General features: G+C 39.2%; 1 protein-coding gene across 1 annotated transcript in view; it reads right to left on the bottom strand.

The window, feature by feature from the left end:
• col8a2 (collagen, type VIII, alpha 2) overlaps nt 1-15,176 on the bottom strand; it is a 157,651-nt gene extending 142,475 nt beyond the window's left edge. Inside the window, exons 1-2 of the mRNA XM_085262570.1 lie at nt 15,077-15,176; nt 8,216-8,308 (exon numbers count right to left, since the gene is read on the bottom strand). The gene's annotated coding sequence lies outside the window, so the exon portion shown is untranslated. The remainder of the gene's footprint in view (nt 1-8,215; nt 8,309-15,076) is intronic.
• Nucleotides 15,177-15,531: the final 355 nt, after the last annotated feature.

The following is a 15,531-nucleotide window of genomic DNA, read 5'->3' as shown; positions in this document are numbered from 1 at the left end:
CAAACTTCGTACAAAAACCAGTGACTTCTTAATATTTACTTATAACTCATATTTTTTTAAAATGTCAGGTCATAAATATTCAGTATTGGGCAAAGGTCTTGAGACAGCCCTCATGTCAAGGAGCCACACTCTTTTGTAATTTTTTTAAAGTGGTCTTGAGCAACAGTTCTCCAGGTTTTCTGAAGGATGTAGGAACGAGCCAAACCATGAAGGCCGTGTAGCCAAACAGGAGGATCTTGAAATTGATTTTGAACCTCACTGGCAACTATTGGAGAGCTAAAACAGGTGTGATATGATCTCTTTGTCGGGTGCCTGCGAGGAGCCTACCAGCAGCATTCTGGACAGGCTGGAAATGAGAAAGAGAGGACTGAGTGAGTCCAGTATAAAGTGAATTGCAGTTTTCCAAGCGGGAGGAAATGAGAACTGAATGACAATTTTGCCATCTCTCACAGAAAGGAAGTGCTTCATTTTTTTTTTGATGTGACGCAGAGATGGAAATAACCTCATCACAAATAGTAACACTGGAAGGACGTCACGGCGGCTTATGGAGGGAAGAATCCAAATTTAACATTTTTAGTTCAAGTCGTCATTATATGTGAAGGAGAGAGGTACAGGAGTGAGTGTCTCCAACCATCTGTAAAACACAGTGGAGGCTCTGTCATGGTTTGGAGCTGCATTTTAGCCAGTGGTTTGGGGGGTCTAGTCAAAATTGATAGAATTATGAATAATGAAGAATAACATCCGCTTTTGATCCACTATGTTTCTGATTGGCAATGGCTTCATGGTAATGACCCCCAAACACTCCAGTAAAGGCATACCTGGATAAAAGAACACACAATGGGTGGTTGTAGCTAAGGGAGAAAAGCAGTTCATCTATTAATGGGAAGGTTGGTGGTTGAATCCTTAGCACTATAATGAATTATCCTATGAAATAGGAACAATTTATTTTAAAACATCATACAGGAATTTACTATTTATGTCTGGCTATCATAAGTTAAGAAGGTTACCAACTAAGTTTAGCAAACTCTCAGCTTAGGTATAACTTGAGCTAATTTCTATCTTCATATTCTTATTCTTGGACTAGCATTGCAAGAGTCACAGTTCTAAACAACCCTTGTTTATCTTATACCAGGCCTTGGTGCAGCCCCTCAGTTTACCCACAGTCTAAAAAGAGACATTTTAGTTCTTTTCCTTTTAAGGTCAACTTGGTTTTTTATTAGCTGTAAATGGCCAATTTGAACAGCACATGGGTGGGACTATTTCTGCCCTCACTGACATACAGAGCCAGCAGTTCTAACAGTTCAGACTAATGTGAAGCCTGAGATTTAGCATACATAATTTTGCACTCTATTACCTTATTATCTGCCACTTTATAACATTATAACCTTTATTAAAGCGCTTTGGGGTCCATACAGGCCATTTACCATTTATTAGAGTATGTCCCAAAAGGTTGATTCTGTTCATCTGGATATAGCGTTTTCAGTGGGAGAAACACTTCGTCACTTATACAAGAGACTTCTTCAGTCTCAGCTCACTGCAGGTTTCCCCAACCTTATAAACAGTACATTTGCACAATAACTGAAACCAGCCCACTGAATGAACAATGGGCTGTGAGGTCAGTTCCTTGATCATTAATATGCAAATTGTCATGAACATTGATCAACAACCACTGATTAAAGCCCATTGATTAAAGGGTATGCAAAATAAATGACAAAAAGTATAAAAGTCTCCTTTAAGTATGTATAATAATAAATACTTGCATACATAATTTTGTTTTTTTAGTGGGGGGTAATGCTACACATCTGTTGTGTGGCTCATTTTTATTGGCTTTGTTTATGTGACCTCTAACCGCAATAGGAAACTAAGGTAGGAAGTGAATGGATGCCTCGGGAGAAAAATTTGGTTACTATATTACAGCAGATGAATGCAGCATTCAGCAACACATTTGCTCTTGTGTCTGAAAAGGCATATCTTCCAAACTCTTTGAAAGCTGAAAAGCTCCCTTAGATACCCAAGAACGCTGCTTTGGTACACTGAGAACTGGCTTGCTGTGTTTAGTTGCAGTTGCTAGGCTAGGGCTGGACAATCGCTCCTGTGTGGAGCAATTTTTCCACTCACACGCAGCATATTGTGTGTTTGTGAAATAAGTAGTTATTTTTGACTGAATCTGAAAGCTGCAAACACACACACGTAGGGCAGACCTAATATGTGACTGAGACTGTTTATTAGAACTCCGGCACCAACCTCCTCGACCACACGCAACTACAAAATCAGAGAAGTTTGTGAGGATGAAAAAGACTCGAGGGTATGGTACTTGTAAGATGTCTGTTCTATTTATCATATATTACCTTATTTTTGGTGGTTTGAGTAATGTAACAAATAAATGGCAGCACATTAAAAACTTAAATTACCATACTGTATTTAATGAGAGAGAGTTCATGTGACCCAAACAACTGGAACAAAAGTATGTGACAGCTTTGGCCCCCAGAAACTCTCCCCTCTACTTGGAATGAATTCTGTTCAATCTCTGTGTAAAAGAATGTGTTGCATTTTGAAGTACGACCACAGTCACGTTTTTAGGATTTTATGACGAGAATGTCTTAACTCAGAGGCATACTGCACCGTTAATAACTGCAGGCTTGCTGAGGAAACAGGCCAGGGGTAGTTACGGACAAATGAAGGGGAAGGAGGAATAAAGGAGCGATGTCTCGTCTCATTTTAAAGAATCTGTGAATTAAGGTGTTTGATAAATTAATAGCACGTCACTGGCTTGCAAATTAGATGCATTAGCAGGTCTTGTTGCAGCTGGCTTAAAGTCGATCCAAGCCTCATTTTAAATCTCACGTGAAGTCAACAGATCTTCGTCTAGAGTCAATCTGATTTTAAAAAAATGGTCCTTTTAGTTTAATCTCATAGCTAGGCCCAGAAGTCCAACATGCTCATTTTTAAAGGGCTTTGGTGGTTCAAAATAAAAAGCGCTCGAGTTACCGCAGCTGCACTCTGCACGGATCAATTTGGGAAACCAGTTTGGAAGGATGGATCCAAGATAGAGATGGGTTCCAGTGGACTCAATACGACCTGGACTACCTCAGCCAGTGCACACTGACAGTGATGGAGAAGAAAAACAAAGGGCCGCAGGGAGGGGGGGCGAGGAAATGAATATCTTACAGTAACACATGGTGTGAAAGAAAGAAATGTCTCTCTGCTGACCTCCTTGTGCTTTTCATTCCTCCTCTCTACCCCCCCCCCCCCCTCCCTCTCAGCCTCCCTCCTCCACCCTTCACTTGTGCTCCATGCCGATTGAAATATGCAAGCATAATAGTCTGGGAAATAGGATCAAGAGGTTTATGTAGAAAAGTGTGTTTGGCCTGGGGCTGCTATGCAGTGGTAAATGACTGTCTTTGATCGACAGAAAGGATTTATGCTCTTAAGGTAAATTGAAGTTATCACACTGCAACCACAAAACCTCAAAGAGAAAATGATGCAGAGAAGTGTAAAGGACGAGGATAAAGGAGAGTACTGAAGAAAGGCAAATTAATCAATGGTTTAGGCTTGAATGACTTACTGGACAAAGGGGAATTTTACTTATTTTATTCATCGTGGGCCTCACAGCCTGATGCAGCTCTCCAAACTTTAATTGCTAGCTCACCGACACATGCTGAAGAACAAGCTGGGTCTGGATAGTGACAGCATTCGTCGGTCCATACAAGGTCCATACAAGGAAAATGGACGAGCCAGGCAGACTGTGGTCAGACTACAAAGATTTAAAGATAAACAATTAATTTTCTCATCTGCCAAAAAACTGAAAGGTACCAATCTTTACATCAACGAGGATTTCTCAGAGTCCAGAACTGTTACCACAGCTGAGAGCGGCCAGAGACAGAGGTGATATTGCCGTCCTGAAATATGACAAATTAATTGTTAAACCGAGGTCACAGAACGCCGGAATTAATATTTAGACTTCAGCAATGTTGTCATTTGTAGCTGTTGAGATCAATCGGTCTGCAAATGTCTGACCCTATACTTGTTCCCGGATTCTCTGGTAAAGATTTTTCAGTAGCTCATGTCAATATTTGTAGCCTTAAATATAAGATTCTGGAAATTCAGTCACTGTTGTCAACAAATACGATAAGTGTGCTGGCTATTTCCGAGACTCATTTAGACGATGCCTTTGAGAATAATGAATTTGAAATAAAAGGTTATAAATTGTATAGGAAGGACAGAAACAGATTTGGAGGGGGCGTAGCCCTATACATTAATGATAATATGGCAAGCAAACTACGTATGGACTTAACACTTGACGATCTGGAAATTGTGTGGGTTCAGTTACACCCGCTCTATGGCAGGCCTGTATTAGTAGGTTGCTGCTATAGACCCCCATGTAGTAATATGTTGTATGATGTAGAACGAATGTGAAATGCTGGAAAGAGTAACTGAGGAAAACAAAGACATGTTCTTATTTGGAGACTTTAATATCAATTGGTCAGCTCCTTGTTGTCCTTTAAGGAAAAAGATAAGTTCATCAGCGTCGGCTTGTTGCCTGTCTCAGATGATCACCATTCCCACACGGGTCACGGTCAACGCAGGAGGTCATAGGTCATCATCGTGTATTGATCACATATATGCAAATGTTCCTGAGCATTGCTCTAATATTGTTTCTATTCCAGTTGGTTATAGTGACCATAATCTTGTAGGTTTGACCAAGAAAATGAAACCACTGAAAACTGCACAAAAGATTATTTTTCATAGATCATACAAAAATTTCAATGCAGATAAGTATATTAATGACGTATAAGGAATTCACTGGACTGACATCTGCCTCGAGCGTGACCCTGATATGGCATTATCTATTATTATTGAAAACTTTTGCTACCTGGCTGACAAACATGCCCCCTTTGATTTACTGATTTACTGTTAAAAAGAACTACGCACCTTGGCTAGATAATGAACTTAAGGCTGCAATGTCAGAAAGGGATATAGCAAAAGCACATAAGTCTGTCAGTCCACAAGAGTAGGCAAGATATCGCGAGTTAAGAAATCAAGTAACTAAATTGAATAGGCGCAAGAAGAAAGAATATTATCAACTCAAGCTCAAGGAGGCCAATAAGGACAGAAAGAAGGTGTGGAAAGTTTTAAATAATATAATGGGTAGTAAACTGCTCAAAGTTGCAGCCAAGTTTGTGTCCCTTCCTATAGGTCACATATTTAATAGATCTTTGGCATGCAGCTTATTTCCATTGCAGTGGAAAGAATCGAAAATAATTCCCATTCCTAAAAACAAGAATGACGTTTTTAATAGTGTCAATAACAGACCTATTAGTCTACTCCCCATTCTAAGTAAAATTATGGAGAGGATTGTCTATGAACAAATTCAACATTACCTAACAGAAAATCAGTTACTCACTCAGTTTCAACATGCCTACAAACCTGGTTATTCCACCAGTTCAGCTCTCATTCACATGACAGATAACTGGTACAAATATCTAGATAATGGGAATTTGGCCGGGGTGGTATTTTTGGATTTTAGTGCTGCATTTGATTTGATAAATCATGATCTTTTGATAGATAAACTAAAATGTTATGGATTTTCACCAGCTGCTTTGTGCTGGATAGAAAGTTATTTGTCTGGAAGAAGGCAAAAGGTTTATTATAATGGTTATTTCTCGGAGGGCTGTGAAATGAACTGTGGTCTCAAGGCAGCTGCCTCAGTCCACTTCTCTATTCAGTCTTCACGAATGATTTGCCGTACGTCCTGGATAAATCTCATCTTGTAATGTATGCTGATGATTCCACCATGTTTTATTCAGCCAGTAGCCACCCTGAATTGACAAGCGTATTACAACTAGATTTGCTGAACGTGTTTGACTGGATAAGTAAAAACAACACGATTTTAAACGTGTCTAAATCCAAATCCATGTTAATAGGAAGTAGAGTACGCTTAGTCAACAGCCCACAATGAAATCTCTCCATAGCTGGATCGGTATTAGAACAGGTCACCCAGATTAAATTACTTGGTGTTACCATAAACCACCACCTTTCATGGTCTCAGCACATCAACTCTGTTATTAAGAAAATGGGACAGGGCATAGCTATAGCTAGGAAATGCTCCTTTTATATTACTTCTTCAATTATGAAACATGTCATTAATGCACTAGTATTATCTCATCTAGAGTACTGCTCAATCATTTGGTCAGCAGCTAATAAGACAGATCTGAACAGACTTCAGTTAGTCCAAAGTAGGGCGGCCAGATTAGTGTTAAGGTGTTCATATTATACAAATATTGATAAAATGCACGATAAACTTTCTTGGCTTTCTGTACAAGCTAAATTATACTATGGCTTACTTGTATTTTTAAAGAAAGCAATATTGGTAAACACAGTATCCAGATGAAATACATAATCATGCTACACGATTCTCAACTAACCACAATTTAGTAACTCTTCGAGTTAAAAGTAACTTTTTGAAAAACTCTGTTATATTTAGAGCATCTTTTCAGTGGAATAAGTTGCCTTATACAATTAGAGAATTGGCTTCTATTCATAATTTTAAAAATCACCTAAAAGCCTAGTTAGGCTGTTTTTAAGAGGGTAATGGAAATTGTGTATTTTGTTTGAGTGTTTTTTATGTTTTTTTTATATTTACATGCTTATATTTTCAGAATTGTAAAACCTTATTGTCGATGTAAGAGCCAAATTATGTGGATATTTTGCATTCACTTCATTGAATGCAATTAGAGAAAACCTGGCAGATGATATTTACGATAATAAAATACAGGAAAATACTCAAATAGAGATGCCTTTCAGACAAACGAGAGCAGTGTGCAAAAGCCCCAGCTAATTGCACAGTGCTAATTGCACTGTTGCCAGTTTTGATGGCCTTGGAAATAGTCCATGAAACAGGGCAGGCATCAAACACGAGAAGATAACTACAAACATGAGGGGAAAATAATAAAAGGACACAAGAAAAAAAACAAGCATTTTAATCTCAGAGCTGATGCTGGAAAACTTTCCAATTTGTTACTTCTAAGCAAGGCATCAGTAAGGTTAATATGGGTTCAAACCAATCATTGGTTCAAACAAGGGTGGTCAAAAAACCTGAAAGGATCCTAGCTATCCCAAAATCCTTCACAGCATTATATGTTCTGCCCAGTTTCACCTCAAAGTCACTTTGAGGTAATAAAGGCAGAAGGATGATGAAGCATCTATCTCCCCTATTCTGCATTACAGCTTTGTCTGCCTTCACTCACCCAGGAGGATAATAGATACCAATTATCCTGCACCACTGATTTCATAATTGCTTTAAAGGGATCACTACAACACACACATTCCCATCTTTGCCTGTCAAGAGAAGCTAATCAGATCCCTAAATTAGACTGAAGTGATAGACTTATTAGGGACTAATTTCTGTATTGCTAAACTAACAAAATCACCTGTCCAAAACCAACAAGAAATGATGGTCTTGATCATGTCTAGGTTGTTCTGATTATATCTTCTGATCACAGTGTCATGTTATCCCCAGAGAGCACATCACTCCCAGACTGCAGGCTTAGTTGTAGGTCCCAGAATTTCAATGATTAAGATGTAAGACAAAGGCTTTTCCAGCTGGATCAGGCGATGCTGAAATATCCCTCAGTTATGTTGCTATAGGCTCAAGCTGTTGGGGAACATCCTGTGATTCGCTGAGCATTTCTTCTCCACTCCCCCCTCTTTTCACTCCTTATATGTTTATATACCACCACTGCATCTCATTAGCTTTTTGGCCCCTCTCCCATAGTTTATTATTCCTTGTCTCTTTATGCTCTTCTTTTTTCTCTTTTTTTCTCCTCACTCCACAACTACTCAGCGGGTTCTGCTGAAGTCATTTTGCTTAAGCAAGGGGTTCGTCCTCCCTACAGTCGGCAAATTGATTTGCCAAAAGGGATTGTTTGATTGTTGGGGTTTTCTCTCTAATATTGTGGGCTCTCTCACATGCAATATAAAATGCCTTAAGGGGATTGTAGTTATGAAGTGATATAAAGACATGAATTTCAGACTTCAGTTTAGCTGGAATGGAAAACATTAAAAAGGCTAAAATTTCTGAACTTTCCTTAGTTTAGATTCAATCTAATCTCAATGCATGATGCCCTATCAAAATTCAACACGCTGCACTGATCAGGCGCTATTGTAAGGTAAATCAGACAGAGATGACCTAAGCCGGCCCCAGATGACGACTTACATTTCCTATCCCCGGTAGACAGGTCACACAACTGCATCCTACTTCCTTTTCCTACAGGCATGGACATTCGTCACACCTCAGTCTCCTGGTGGCCTAAAACGGAAACATCAGATGGGAAACGCTGTTAACACCCTACAATATTCCCAACATGGGGTTGTGACTATTTGCGTATAGAAAGTTTACAATGGCTAAGACATACATCAAATGATTTAAATAAATCATCACTATAAAGATCGTAGTGTGTCTGCATGTTTGTTCTGAAACTTTTCCTAGCTAACTGATAATATAATATATTTATATAGCACCTTTCAAGAAACCCAAGGTTGCATTATACAGAAAACTCAAAGCCCACAGGCCTCCAGTATGTGAGGAAAACTGAAGGCGTTTTCACCATCTTTGGGAAATTAAAGTCATTCTCTGTTGCTTGGCCTTTAGAACGCCAGAAGTGAGGGTGGATTCAGAGGTGGTGTGGTGTGATGTGACTCTGCACACATCATACCACCACATCATTTTGGTTTTGAACACGTCACACACTTCCATTAGTGGCCAAAATGTGCAGATGGAAACATCAGATGGAGTTTTCCAAGCATGTTAATTCTTGCTTCTATTTTAGGATGCAGTGTACCTTTTTTAAATGAGGTACACAAGTCTATAAAGAGGTGCTAATGAATGACTCACACTTCATGGAACCCTCCACTATGCGTGTCATTCTTTCCTTGCTGGGTCCACACCTTGCACCACTGACTACTGACTAGAATAATTCTATTATTTTCATCACAGTAGCAATAAATACTAGTCACAGATCATGCCAACTCTCTTCTATCATTGCTTTTCACAACCCCTTCATCAATCCATCTGTTACTGTTTCCATCACCAGTCCCACCAGTCTTTCTGGAAGGTCTGTACACCAATATCATAAATGTGTTCTACGATTTAGGCAAATTCTACTACACAGCTTCTGTTAACGCTACACAAACCATCTGAATAAAGTTGCTTGTAATTCATCAGAAACTGAGCAATATACTTTGTGACAAATGCTTAAAAAGGAAGAAAAAAAACATTAATCATGGGCCAGTAAATTCAACCCCCAGGTTAAGTTTGCCATGGTGGAGCTCTACTGTAAAGTCCTGAGGTGTCTGACTGAGGACACTCAGAGCAAACCAGTCTGAAGTTTGGCATGTACCAGTATTGCACCCTATCTGCCCTGCTCACCAAAGTTGGGTCCCTGTAACATGTGTCCACTTCCACCAAAAAGAAATTCTAGTTAAAGGTTTGTCATTTTGAAACACTGAAGGACATCCAACACATATTAGACACACATTTACAGGATATTAAAAATTGCATTTGAAGAGGTCTAGAGGTGTAGAAGGAGACAACCTTGAAGTCGCCAATAAATCAGGTAACTTTTTCAAAACTTCATCTGTGTAAGTTGCAGAACTTGAGTTGCACCGAATACTAGGAGAAAGGTTTCATAAATATGTTTTCATAGTGCTTAAACATTTGAAAATAACTTTTGCTGCCTTTTCATGTTTCTGCAGGTCCATACAATGGACAAACCAAACACTGAGAGTCAGTCAGAGCCCCTTTAATGTTTCTGTTTTTGTTTTTTCTTCCTACATATATTCAGCTGGTTGTAATCTGCAACCTCACCAGCAGATGTTACTAAATTCTAAACATTGCATATTTAAGCAATTGTAGCTTCTGAGTATACTGGGGTCTACACTCAATGTATAGCGCATTATGTTGAGTATAAAGATGTTGAGGGGAGCCTCATGTATCATAAGACCCACTGTGTCAGTATTTTCGCCAGATGTGGCTCATAGGTCACTGGGGTGTGAAGGAGATGCGGGAAATGAAACTGACGGCACCTTGTTGCTAAATAATTACAGCTATGTTCAACCCTAGATTTCTTCTGAACACATTCATGTCCTGAATTGTTATTTTATGTTTTGTTTTGTTTTTTTCCCTCTCTCGTGTGCCGGTCTCAGTTATATCCTCCACTGACATGTTTTCTCAGAGTCTGTGTTATTGCTTATATGGTTAGAGCTGGAAAACCAAACAAAGCCTGACACAGCACTCCATCACCTGGCCCGATGATGTCATGATGTCTTAAGTGTCCCACTTTGACTGTGGCCCCACCTTCCTCTCAGCACATGTCAGAGGTTGGTGAACCATGCACAGGTGTGTGTGTGTGTGTGTCTGCGTGTGCAAATCAGTGACATATTTTTGGAGGCTGAGAACCCCCACAGGTTGTAAAGTTGTTCCAGACCACGTTGTACCGGAGCTGGGTGTGAATGGGGGTTATGTCTCTGAACAATCCACTCTTTGAGCTTCATTTCCAGGTCGACCCCTTCCAGAGCATGGTTCATGGTAGAGGTGTCGTCATCTGATTGGTTAGAGCTCCTGGCCTCACATTTTGCTGTTCATCAATCAAATCTAGATTTCCATTACTACCAAGTAGACCTGAAATTTCTTATTTCCGCTCAGTCTTCTTAGTACACGAGCCTTGCTCACAGTATGCTGCACTCATACTCCATTGACCTAAGTTCACACTTGCAGTTTCTTAAGTGCTAGTCAGAAGTTCTGCTAGTGCTTGAAGAAAACACTACTATAATTAAACATAATGATGATTTACATTGGCCAGCAGTTGAGCATGCTCCTTACAATGAGAGTGCCAAGATGCTGATGTTTGTTGGTAACATTTACCAAGACGAAAATACTCCATCCACACATTAAAGAGGTACTCATGTATTGATTTGTGGTGAGAATATTTGCTTCTTCGGAAAAAGTTCTGGATTTGCTGTCATGTGGACAAAGCCATGATCTAGTTACTCATGCCAAATAACCGGACTGCTTGAAAGAGCGTGTCATCACTTTCGTCTTGGACGATCCACTTCCTAATTTTTCTCACAGCGTCATCTATTTGTGCTCATTCACATCTGCCAAGAAGTAGATAGAACCGGTGGGAGGGATTTTGAATGTTGGATATCCCTTCACATTCACAAGTCATTCTTTTGCCTTCCAAGGCACATCTCCAAGGACATCCAGGTCTCATTCACTCAGCCCCACTGGCTTTTATGTCCACTGAAAATGTCTCAGTGGTGTGTGCCGCAACTTGAGTGCAAAAGAAACCAAATGTGGTATTCTGAAAACAGACTGTCTATGTGATTTTGTTACATTGTCTTTTGTTTCTGTGGAATACAGTTTTGGTTTAAATTATTATGGTTTAATGTCTAAATCAAAGAAACGCTTTGATAGGATTAAAAGAGAGGAAATGGGAAATAATTATATGGTCTCACAGCACATTAGCAACATAAGAGGTTCATTGTAACAGTGGAACATGAAACCACAGTGTGCTCAAATGATGGTGGCTGGAAATACTACAACAAACACAGAGAGAATCTCAGTTGATGACAATCAACTGCTCTCTGTTTACTGAAAACAATAAAACCCCTCTGCTGACACGAGGCAGGCTTCTGGTAGAGTCTGTCCGTAGAAGAAACATTTAATGGCTCCATGTGGGGTTGTTTGCTGCTTAATCTGTGGTTGTAACATCCACTCAGACATGTGTGTCTATTTTTTCCTGTTTCAAAGCGTATGACATTCCTTTAACCGGATAACTGATGTGGATTCTGACAGTTGGTGGGGCCAGATGCTGACCTGGCTCATCAGAGGCCTGGAAACAATCCAACAAAATGCTACACAGCTTTGGAGAACTCCCTTCCTTTTTACTTGCTCCATGTATCCCTTTGGAGCAAGATGTTGCAGGTCAGATTTACAGTAGATCTATGCGCCACTGAGCCGAACTTGGGCAAGCTAATTGGAAAAAGGATTTGTACGTTATGTGGCCCGCAGCGGGTCCTTTCAGCAACTAAGCAAGGAAATCACAAAGGACGGCACACAGGTGAAGCAGATGTACATATGAATGTGTGTAAAGATATATCCTCCACAGTACGAATGCATGCACAGGGCTCTAGAGTGCGACCAATTTGGTCGCAAATGCGACCAAATTGCAGGTTTTGTCTCTCTCCAACTAAAATTCACCGAGCCAGCAGCAAAAGAAGCAGCAAACTGCGCTTCACATTTGATCAATGTCGTCATGAATTTTGCTGTTTTGCTTCCACGACTATTAAAATCACACTCCATGCACAGCTAGCTCTCTCTCTCTATCTCTCTCTGTACTTCAAGAACAGTTTCCCGTCTCCAATCTCTGTTTTCTGTATTATTCATTTGCTTATTACCCACCAGTCTACCGTTGTTTACAGCGCTGTCGGCTGCTGTCTTTTTTTTTTTCTTTTTTTCACTTAAATGACCTCGGACAAGAAAGCCTATTTTTTCTGTTGTTCAATACTGAAGAAATTTAAACTTTATATGCAGAACGTTGTAGAATATTTTTAAGGTTATCTGCTATAAAAAGCCAGACCAGGAAAATCTCCTTCATGTTTTTCTGTGTTTTATTCTCAGTTACTTTCACACAAAGGCATCTGCTGTGATGTTCACAACTCTGAAGAAGTCAGTACTGATAAATGATCAGAATTATAATATTTCTGACTGTCTGAGGCTAAGTTGAATCGAATCGGGACTTTGAAAACCGGAATCGAATGGATTATAGAAATCAGTGATGATACCCAGCCCTAGTGAGCAGCCTAGGCACCACAGAAGTGGATGTAGCTGTAATAGGAAAAGAACTATTGCTAACTTTTCTGTTAAGTTAAGGCCTGATCCTTCTGAAATTCATAGCCAGTGCTCTGACACGGTGTCATCAATCTTTGAATGCTGAAAAAGCACAGTGTATCCAGAAAAACACATTATATTATATAAATTATTATAAAATTTGTGTGCGCCTAACATTTGTGCGCCCATGGCAAAAAGTTAGTCTAGAGCCCTGATGCATGTGCACACAGAATGTTTTGAAGACCATAAAAAATTAAGAAGTGATTTTGGCACGCTGCTCACATTACTGAATGACATGAACAAGGAAATGAGGAGGTTGAACTTTAAGTTACACATGTCTGGCAAGCACATTGCCATCGGAGAATACACTGACAGCATCCCAAATATATGTATGCATGTGTTATATATGAAGGGGAAAAAGATCAGGCATCTATACATGTAGAAATATGACTCATTTCCTGCACTGAAAACACTGTACTAATGGACTGTTCTGCACTCTTCTCATGCAATTTTAATTCTATTGTGTTTCTAACCTCATTTTATCTCTGATTTCCATTATGGATTGCCAAAGAGGAACCCTCTGTCTGATAAAAATGGTCCATTACATAAATGGCTCATCACTCCGAGGCCTTTGTGTGTCTGCCCAGCAGGTGAACAAGAGGTCTTCAACTTGGCAAAAATAGAAAGACTTTGAAGACTTTACAGTTGGAGAGACACATCATCACAGACTCCAGCAGTAATGGGACACAGTAACACTACACCTGATGAAAATAATACTAATAGTGACAATGTGAACAATAGTCTGGTCTTGTCATTCATGACAAAAGGTTGATGTCCCAAAATGATTATTAAACCTCATTATATCTTACAAGTTCATTTACTACAAATGTTGAGTTAACTATTATAGAACAAATTCTTGAAGTTGGTTGAAAGTGATGGACTTGTCTACCAACACTAGTGAAACTGAAATTGAGACTGTTTGCCTTCAAAGTAAAAGTTGCACCTTTTGAAACATGTTGGCTGCAATGCTGAGGCACAACTTTACTACAAGCAAATGTGGCAATCTACTAGAAACCAAAGCAATTACTGAGGGGGGAATACAACCTGTGGTTGTATCACATCCAATATGGCAGACAGCTGTTGAGCATTGTGCACATGACATCACATGAGAAACCTCAATAAAAGATGGACGTAGCCTCTGCAGGGCAAAAATGAAGCCAATGTGAAAGTGCCTTCTAGTGAAAACTACCTGAAAACCACTAGATGGCAATAGCTGTTGTCTAAAAAGATTTCTGCTTAAAACTTTAAGGTAGAAAAGCGTTTTGACTTGACTTGAGTCCAAAATAAGGTCATTTTGTAAATCTTGGTCATACAATGTTACTAAAATGAGGATTATCTATGGTAAAAACCACATTCTGACTAAACAGACAGTTACAGTGATGCAATGTTGAAAGTTTTAATCTCTAGGCTTCAAAACTGGGCTTTAGAAACCGATCAGTGATGTCCCAGTAGCCATATCCATCCTTTATACTCTCTATAGCTAGTTCAAAACCTACCACGCTAACGCAACTGCTCGGCGCAGCTCTAGCGTAACAACAAAAAGGCGCACCAGAAAAACACACAGTTGCAGAGAGGGCGTGTCACATGGTAACCATGGCAACATAATGCTGCCGCCTGAAACAACAGAACACAGCTGTCAAACAAAACCCAAAACAGCCCTGACCCGCTACAATATTTTAGCTGAAATAACAACCATCTAACATTTTAAAATAAGACAGTGACCACGATTAAATATTGTCTGTTGGATGGATGGATGTTAGTGAGCATTCTAGCAGAAATCAGTTCAACGTCAGTTTCCGTGTTAGCATTTAGCTCAATGTACTTAGTGTCATAAAGCTACTAGGATAGCTAGGTAGTCATTTCCCAGAAAGGCGAAGATCAGTATTGTAAATTAAGATTAAAAAAAAAAAATTACAAAAGTGTTCAAATGTGAGTAACAAAGATCAAATTTGAATCTGTAGAGAGCAGTTCTAACAGCTACAGTTTTTTCAGATATACATTGCCATCGGAGAATGGTAATTTGCAGATAACACTAACTATACAACAATAACTATATAGCACTAACTATACACCCATGTGTAACATTTTCAGCATAAAATTTGAAGAAAATATAAACACACTACTCACCTAATATTAACCTTTACAATGAAAATACATCCATGGCTAAATCATTTGTTAGCTTGTTTTTAACACGAAGAAGTCATTTAATGTGCTGACTTATTTTGACTTTATAACCTGTGTTTTGTTTTGCTTTGTTTATTTGTTTTAAGTTTGAAATGGATGAAATTATAAAATGGTGGCTACATTTTATCCAAGAAGGCAACACTGACCTATGAGACGTCTCATTAATTAACTTCAAGACACGTTACAATGTCAAACATAAACTGTCCAAGCTTTGATCAAAATGCAATATTTGCTACTATATGGCTTCATTTGCCATTACTTTTTCATTTTTTTAACATGCATAAAATGCACTCAACATTTAAATAGCATCATACTATATATTGCTACATCATGTTATTGGTCAGGTGAGCCTCAAATTCCAGTGTATTTGAAGAGAGAGTCAGTTTTTCAGGCATGAA

Source organism: Mchenga conophoros, linkage group LG22, assembly GCF_057382185.1.
Source record: "Mchenga conophoros isolate Kocher_MC1m ecotype Shallow Benthic linkage group LG22, M_conophoros_male_GT1.1, whole genome shotgun sequence".
In the NCBI taxonomy this organism is placed as follows: Eukaryota; Metazoa; Chordata; class Actinopteri; order Cichliformes; family Cichlidae; genus Mchenga; species Mchenga conophoros.
This window is presented reverse-complemented; position numbering and strand designations above follow the sequence as displayed.